At 44.8% G+C, this 7,869-nt stretch overlaps 1 long non-coding RNA gene across 2 annotated transcripts in view; it reads right to left on the reverse strand.

Moving 5' to 3' along the window:
- Positions 1-4,501: 4,501 nt before the first annotated feature.
- The window catches only part of LOC109383391 (uncharacterized), a 36,583-nt gene continuing 33,215 nt past the window's right edge, over positions 4,502-7,869 (reverse strand). The window contains exons 1-4 of one of the 2 annotated variants that reach the window (XR_002124171.1): positions 7,303-7,387; positions 7,100-7,177; positions 6,167-6,286; positions 4,502-5,668 (exon numbers count right to left, since the gene is read on the reverse strand). This is a non-coding gene — a long non-coding RNA (uncharacterized LOC109383391). Of the gene's footprint in view, positions 5,669-6,166; positions 6,287-7,099; positions 7,178-7,302; positions 7,388-7,869 lie in introns of those variants that run through there. The other variant, XR_002124172.1, reaches the window with a different exon arrangement.

The following is a 7,869-nucleotide window of genomic DNA, read 5'->3' on the forward strand; positions in this document are numbered from 1 at the left end:
TGTCTTTGTTCTTGGCCACTTGGCCAAAATTCAGAGAGTGAGAGGCAGCACTGAGCCATAGGGGCCCTGGGTGGGGAGAAGGGAGAATGTGTCACAGGGTGTGATAACAGCATCAGCGATCATTTACTGAACACCTACCTGTACCAGGCATGGTGTGGGTGCTTTACATTCACTTTGCTGGTGTTCTCACTTAATCCTGGAAACCATCTTGCTAAGTCAGGATATGTCTCCATTTTAAAGATGAGGAAACTGAGCTCCAGTGTCAAGAGGGACTTGGCTACCATCACATAGCCAAGAGTGACCTAAGTGGAGCTGCCTCAAGGGGCAGGGGGCAAGCATGGCTTTAGACAGGCATGCTGGAGCCAAGACACATTGGATCTATGTCTGCCAGGGGGACCAGGGGCCACAGGTGCATTCCAGGGCCAGGCAGGCGGCCTACAGAAAGGACTGCATCTAGATCTGGGGCTGTGAGACTCCAGTATGTTAACCACCAACCTCTGCTCCCCTGTGTCTGACAACTACCAACATACCATCAGACAGATGTTTGCTCTGCCCAGAGCGCTGTGCTTCCTGTGTGTGCCTGAGCAAGTAGGCCTGGCTGTGCTGGGGCAGGTTCTGTGGGACTGAGGCCCTGTGGAGTCTTAGCGACCTGAGATTCTTTCTCCACAACTGTTAATGACAGTGTTGGAGGGTGAGAATGTACCTGGCTCTGTGTGTGTGTGTGTGTGTGTGTGTGTGTGTGTGTGTGTGTGTTTGTGTGCGCGCGCTGAAGAGAGGTGCTGGTGAAAACTACCTCTGGCCGGGAGGAGGGTGGCCGGGGGAAGGCCTAGTTTGTAGCATTTGTCTATTTCCATGGTGTAAATCCTCCCACTGTAGTCAATTTCAAGTTACCAATGGTGCTATCTTGCAAAATTCCTGAGAAGTTAACATTTGGCTCCTGCAAGCGGATAGGAGCCTGCCTCTGCATATCACTGGGTTTCACACACTTAAGCCAACCTCCAAAAATCGGAAAGGCAAAGCTGTTAGGATCAGGAGCTACCAGTCCAACCTCTTTATGTTCTGGATGGATAAACGAGGCCCAGAGAAGAGAAGCACTAGACTATTTAGGCTTGGTTTTGACTTTGGGTGTGGGGCTTCATTTTTTTGCTAATAAAGTTCTGCCAAGCCACTTTTATAAATTTAAAAAGTGTTACTAACAGGCACTTAATAAGTATCAATTAAGTTAGTCAATTATAGCCACCAAATCCAATTTCTTAAAATATTTTTAATTTCCTAAACTACTCAAGCTTGCTTTTTTCCCATCCCTACAGTTACTTACCAGGTGTTATCTTCTCTCACTTGGATGATTATACCAGCATCCTACTGGTCTCTGTCTTTGATTTGATCTCCTCACATTTTTTCTCCCAACTATCCAAGATAACCAAGGAGCTCTCCTGTTTAGAAACCCTTCTGTGAATCCCCATGGCCTTCAGGAGGAAGCCCAAGCCCCCTGCTAACCTCTCCAGCCCCAGATCTAGATGCAGCCCTTTTTGCAGGCCACCTGCCAGACCCTAAAATACATCTCTGGCCTCTGGTCCCCCTGGCAGACATGGGCCCCATGTGTCTTGGCTCCAGCACGCCTCTCTAAAGCTATTCCTGCCCCTCGTGCCTCTTGGGGCAGCTCGAGAGTCCATGCCCCCTTTGTTGTGGTCTCCCACACCCAGTCCAGGGCCAGGCATGGTAGGGTAAGTGGGACTTGTGGTGCTGAATAAATGCGAGCTATGACAAGAGGGCTTTGTGAGCCAGACCCAATTCCTAATGACCCATTATGATGCTTCTCTCTTGGTCTCAGTTTCCCCAACTGTACAATGGGGATTTGGAATTGCAAACTTTTGCCTTTCTCCAGTTTCATGCTCATGGAAAATAACTCTCCTTTTCAAAGACAACCCCGCCCCTCCCTGGTTGGGGGGGGGGATGGTTTGGGTGGTACAGGTGAGGGAAGTAGGAAAGCAGTCTAGGGTCCCAGGCACCCCTTGGGTCATTGGCTACTCCAGGTCCATTCTGGACAGCTCGTACCTATTCATTCTTTGGGAGAAGTGCTGTCTTGACTTCCTCTATGCTTGGATCCAGCATCGCCATTAAAACCCCTTCGTCTCCCTCTTGGCTGTCCTGCTGCATTCAGCAAATCCCCCCCCCCCCCCCATCCCTAATCCCTACTAAGGACCAGCTGTGGCTTTGCTTCCACCTGCTGGAAGAAAGGGGCAATATCTTTCAACATTGCAAAGAAGGAATTCCAGATCTGTCATTGACTGGCTCTATGATTTTAACTTTCCATTTATTGATCAAATATTTATAATGGGCCTACTATGTGTGATGCACTGGCTAGGCTCTGAACATAGAGTGGTGAACAAAATAAATAAAGCTTACATTCTCAGTGGGGACCAAAGACAAATGGACATACGAGGTTGGACAACTAAGTTCACGAACTCATCCTAGGACAAGTGCTACCTACCTCATTGCTGGATATCACTACAGTCACCATCGAAGTACTCCCCTTGGGAAGCTATGCACTGACACCAATGCCTAGTCCGCCCTTCAAAGCAATTTTGGAACTCTTTTTCTGGAATGGCCATCAGAGCTGTCGTCGTATTACCCTTGATGTCCTGAACGTCATCAAAATGTCTTCCTTTCAATATTTCCTTTATCTTCAGGAAAAGAAATAAGTCATTGGGGGCCAGATCAGGTTAGTAGGGAGGGTGTTCCAGTACAGTTTTTTGTTTACTGGCTAAAAGCTCCCTCACAGACAGTGCCGTGTGAGCTGGTACATTGTGATGCAAGAGCCACAAATTGTTGACGAAAAGTTCAGGTTGTCTAACTTTTTCACATAGCCTTTCCAGCACTTCCAAACAGTAAACTTGGTTAACTGTTTGTCCAATTGGTATACATTCATAATGAATAATCCCTCTGATATCAAAAAAGGTTAGCAACATCGTTGCAACAAGTTTATAAACTTAATTGTCAGACTTCGGTATCCATAAGATAATTTCAGATTGTAACGAGCACCATGAAAGAAAGAAGCGGGGTGATGTAATAGAGGGGACTTGTGTGGAGGCTATATTAAATTGAGAACAGAAGGTTCTGAGAAAGTGATGTTTGTCTTGAATCACAAAGAAGGAGACTTGGCAGACATTCGAAGAACTTCCTGGAAAGCACTGCAGGTAAAGGAGACAGTGCAAAGATCCAGAGGTAGGAAAGAGCTGGTTGTATTTGAAGTACTGAAAGAAAGCAGTGTGGCCAGAGTGTAGTGATCAAGAGGGCAGGTGGTATGAGGTGAGTTTGGAGAAACAGGTACTAGATCATCCAGGGCCTTGTTGCCCACAGTGAGAGTTCGAATTTTATTTTGAGAACAGCCAAAAAGCCATTGAAGAGATTTAAACAGAATAATGATTTACCTTTTTTTTTTTAAATGAAGGCAGAGGCAGATGGTGCAGGGCATTTTGGGCCATATTAAGCATTTTGATCTTTATCCTAAGAGCAGAGTGAGGGCTGGTTGGGTGGCTCAGTTGGTTAGAACATGAGCTCTGAGCAACAGGGTCGCCGGTTTGATTCCCACGTGGGCCAGTGAGCTGCACCCAAGCAGAGCTGCCACTGAGCTTCCAACAGGCGACCTGATGGCTCAGTTGGGTAGAGTGCGTGCTCTTAACAACAAGGTTGCCGGTTTGATTCCTGCATGGGATGCTGGGCTGCACCCCCAGCAACTAGATTGAAAATGGTGACTGGACTTGGAGCTGAGCTGCGTCCTCCACAACTAAGATTGAAGGACAACAACTTGACTTGGAGCTGATGGGTCCTAGAAAAACCACAATGTTCCCTTCCCCAATTCCCCAATAATATCTCCAAAAAATAAAAATAAAACAAGACCAGAGTGAAGCTATTGATGAGTTTGAAGTAGGAGAGTCATATGCTAGATCAAGAGGGGGATGAAAAGGGGGCTCTGTAATAAATCCAACAGAAAGTAACCTCACAGGGTGGTCTGGTCATAAAATTCCTAACTGGACAGGTCATGGTGGGGGCCCAGGTCTATAAAAAGGTTATTTTTGCCTTATGCAAGCCCTGTCCACTGTTCTTGTGCATAGGTGAACACACCTGTGAAATGCCAGAATAATCCTCTTTTTCAGACCTCTGGGAGCACTCTCAAGGGCGCACATAATCTTAACTATCTGTAATCCCTGCCTTGTTTTCTCCCACCATCGTATAATCTTCCTTAGCTCCCTTCTTAATTCCAAATGTATAAAAGGAACTGCAAAACTGTCATTCTCCACAGCATTTAAGATCTTGATTCCTGGCACATGTCAGCAGTTTGGCTCAGATAAATTCTTATAAAAATTCTCTACAGGTTTGGACGTTCTTACGTCAAGAAAAAGTTTAGAAAGGCGATATCACCTGCTTTGTGGGGAAAAGATGGAAGAAAGTGAAAAATGGAAGCAGGATGGCTCCTGTAGAGGCTGCTCTTGCAATGTTCATAAGCAATGAAAGGTAACAGACTGGGGGGTGGCAGTGGAAATGAAAAGAGGACAGATTTGATAGCTGGTTGGCCTGGATAATAAAGTGAGGGAGAGGGAGAGAAAGAGAGAAATGAAAGTGATGCCTAGATTTCTAACTTGGGAAACAGAATGGCTCCTCAGGTCAGTAACACAGGAAGGTCTGGAGGAGGTACAAGCTTTGGGGACAGAACAATAGATTTGTCACCTGTTTGTACCACTTGCATATGAAAAAAAAGAAGAAATCACACTTAGAAATTCCATTAAGTCAGGAACAAGAATATACACTTTCACCACTATGACTATATATCCTTTCATTGGAGGTATTAGCTGTTAACAAAATTTCAGCCAAGTAAATTTTAAGATCTAATTGGCTTTATTGAACGATTCATGAACTGGGCAGCAGCCCATCTAAATAGTAAACAGAAAGGCACTCCAAGGAGTTGTACAAAATGGAAGGTGTTTATAGACAGAAAGAAGGTGGGACAAGGGAGTTAAAAGTGGATTATTTCAAGAAAGGTTATCTTCCTTAGAGGGAGGCAGGAGGTCTTATCAGGCAGATTACCTCACTAGTGTTATCAGGAAATTCCAGACTGATTGGTTTAAAATCCCACTCCTGGCAGAGGCTGAAACTGCAATTAGATTAGGCATTAAGTCTTGGTGGGGCTTACCACAAGTGACTCCATGTTGGGTCTGTTGTTTCTTCTTAACATAGTCAATGCAATTAGACAAGAAATAGAAAACTTGGAAAGGAATAGGTAAAATTATCTTTGTCAGTGATATGTTTGTATTCCAAGAGAAACCAAATTAATCAATTGAAAAACGACTATAAACAATAAAATTCAGTAAGGAAATGGGGTATAAAATATACAAAAATCAATACCCTTCATATATACAAACTGCAATCAGTTAAAACTGCATTGTTCAACATGATAACCACTGCCACATGTGGCTATTTGAATTTAAATTTAAAATAATTAAGATTAAATCAAACTTTAAATTTAGTTTCTCAATAGTCACGTGATTAGTGGCGACTGTATTAGTGTAGTTGCAGAGCATGTTCATCATTGCAGAAAGTTCTACTGTCCTGTGCTGAGTTGGAAGATATGGTGAAAGAGAAGACCACATTTATGAGATCAACAAAATACCTAGGAATAAGAAAAAAACAGTTCTTTGTCAAACCACATGGTTTAGTTTTTGGTTACAGGCCGTCTGGACCTCTCTGTATTTCAGGTCACAGCCAAAGTATCTTCTCTTTGGAAGTCTTCCCCGACTCTTCCAGGCAGAACGAGAGGCTCCTCCAGTACAACATACAGTAGATCCTCATTATTTGAAGATTCTGTATTTGTGGATTTCCTTACTTGCTAAGATTTATTTGTAACCCCAGGAAGGGAGGCAGGAGAGAGAAGGGAGAAGAAAAAGGCAGCAATGACAGAGGAGGAAGGAAGCCAGAGAAGGTGTTTTGGACTAGATCCTGAGCTTCCCTTTTTTCCTCCAGGGCAGCTGGCCAGGGCAGGGTGGAGCTCAGATCTCCAGGGCAATCAAGGAAATCCTTGATTTCTGTGGCCTAAGGCCCTTTCTGGGGTGAGGCCCTAATGAGGCCCAGCCCAGAGTGAACTCTGATTGCTCACCATACAGGAAATTACCTTCTGCGTGGCAGAGATCCTGTCGGAACTGGCCTCAGTTGGGTGGACTGGGTGCCCACCCCAAAGTTTTCCAAGATGACTTGAATAGCTTGGAAGGAGTCTGGGATGTCTTGGGGTGACCTAGGGTGAGAGAAGAAGGGAGGGGCAAGACTGTCTGCCCTTCTAATAGTTCATAAGAGACGAAATGAGACCAGGAGCCTCTACTGTCTCCAACTACAATCCTGACAATTATTCGTCCCCAATACCTTCCTCTTCAGGACTCCCATGCAGCCTCAAAGGGTGTTGGTGTTGGGGAAGGCAGGGGAACAACCCAGCCTAGCCCCCAGGTTCAGCGAGGGCTAGGGAGTTATGCAAGGTACACAGTCAATGAGAGGCAGAAGAGGAGGGAACTGGTCTCACTCCCAAGCGCAGGGTTATTTTTGTTTTCCCACCAAATTGTCAGTTTCTTAAGGACCAAGGTTCTTGCCCTAGGTCTTTTCCTCCCCCTTCACTTCTACCAGGGTCTAGACTCCAGAGCTAGTCCCCCAGCAGTCTATGGCTGCCAGAAGATGGGCTTGGTCATCAATGTTAACACCAAGGAACAATGCAGGGTGTGAGAGGACCTGTTCTACTCCCTGCTATTTCTTAAAGGCACTCAGTGGCAGATGCCATAAGGGAAGAGACCTAAATTGTCTAATCCAAGCCCCATCTGATGTTTGGGTGCCTTCTACAGGCATCCCTGCCTTGTGGCTGGTAGCCCTCTGCTCCTACTCGCCGCCATTGACAGTTCATTATGGTTCAAGTCAGCCTGTTTCATTTCTGGAGAAAGGTATAAAAAACATATCTTCCTCATCTTGAATGGAAACTATGTCCTTATGGCTTGCCCCCACAGATCCTGGATCCGCCCTTTGTCATCTGCCCAAAACACCCCCTTCCCTCTGTCCCATCTCATACCTGCAGGGAGTTGAAGATAGACCCACGTCCCCAGAAATGGCTTGGTTTCATTCTTCTAGTTACACTTGTTTTAATTTCCTGTAAAAAGTATGCATTTAATTTGCTTTTGTAATTAAAAAGGAAACTCTTTATTTTAAACTGTTTTATTAAGGTATAATTTCATATAGGAAAATGCACAAATCTTAACTGAATATTCAATTTACCTATATGCATACAGTTGTCCCTCTGTATCTGTGGGTTCTGCATCTGTGGATTCAACCAACCGAGGACTGAAAATATTTTTTAAAAATGTTACATTCGGGCCGGCCGAGTGGCTTCGTTGGTTAAGAGCTCGCTTAAGAGTTTGAGCTCTGAGCAACAGCGGTTCGAGTCTGGCCGGAGCTGAGCTGCCGCTGAGCTGCCAACAGGTGGCAGGATGGCTCAGCTAAAAAAAAAACAACAACAACTTAGAACCAAGGAAAAAAAAAAAAAAGTTACATTGTTGCTGGCGTGTACTATGTAGTTAGGCCTATGATGGTTGAGCATGTACATACTTTTTTTTCTTGTCATTATTCCCTAAACAATACAGTATAAGAACTATTTACATAGCATTTACATTGCATTAGGTATTATAAGTAATCTAGAGATGATTTAAAGTATATAGGAAGATGTTCACAGGTTATATGCAAATACTGTGCCTTTTTTTTTTTTTTAAGCTGAGCCATCCTGCCACCTGTTGGCAGCTCAGCAGCTGCTCAGCTTGGGCCAGACTCGAACCGCTGTTGCTCAGA

Source organism: Hipposideros armiger, unplaced genomic scaffold (assembly GCF_001890085.2).
Source record: "Hipposideros armiger isolate ML-2016 unplaced genomic scaffold, ASM189008v1 scaffold_82, whole genome shotgun sequence".
NCBI classification, from domain to species: Eukaryota; Metazoa; Chordata; class Mammalia; order Chiroptera; family Hipposideridae; genus Hipposideros; species Hipposideros armiger.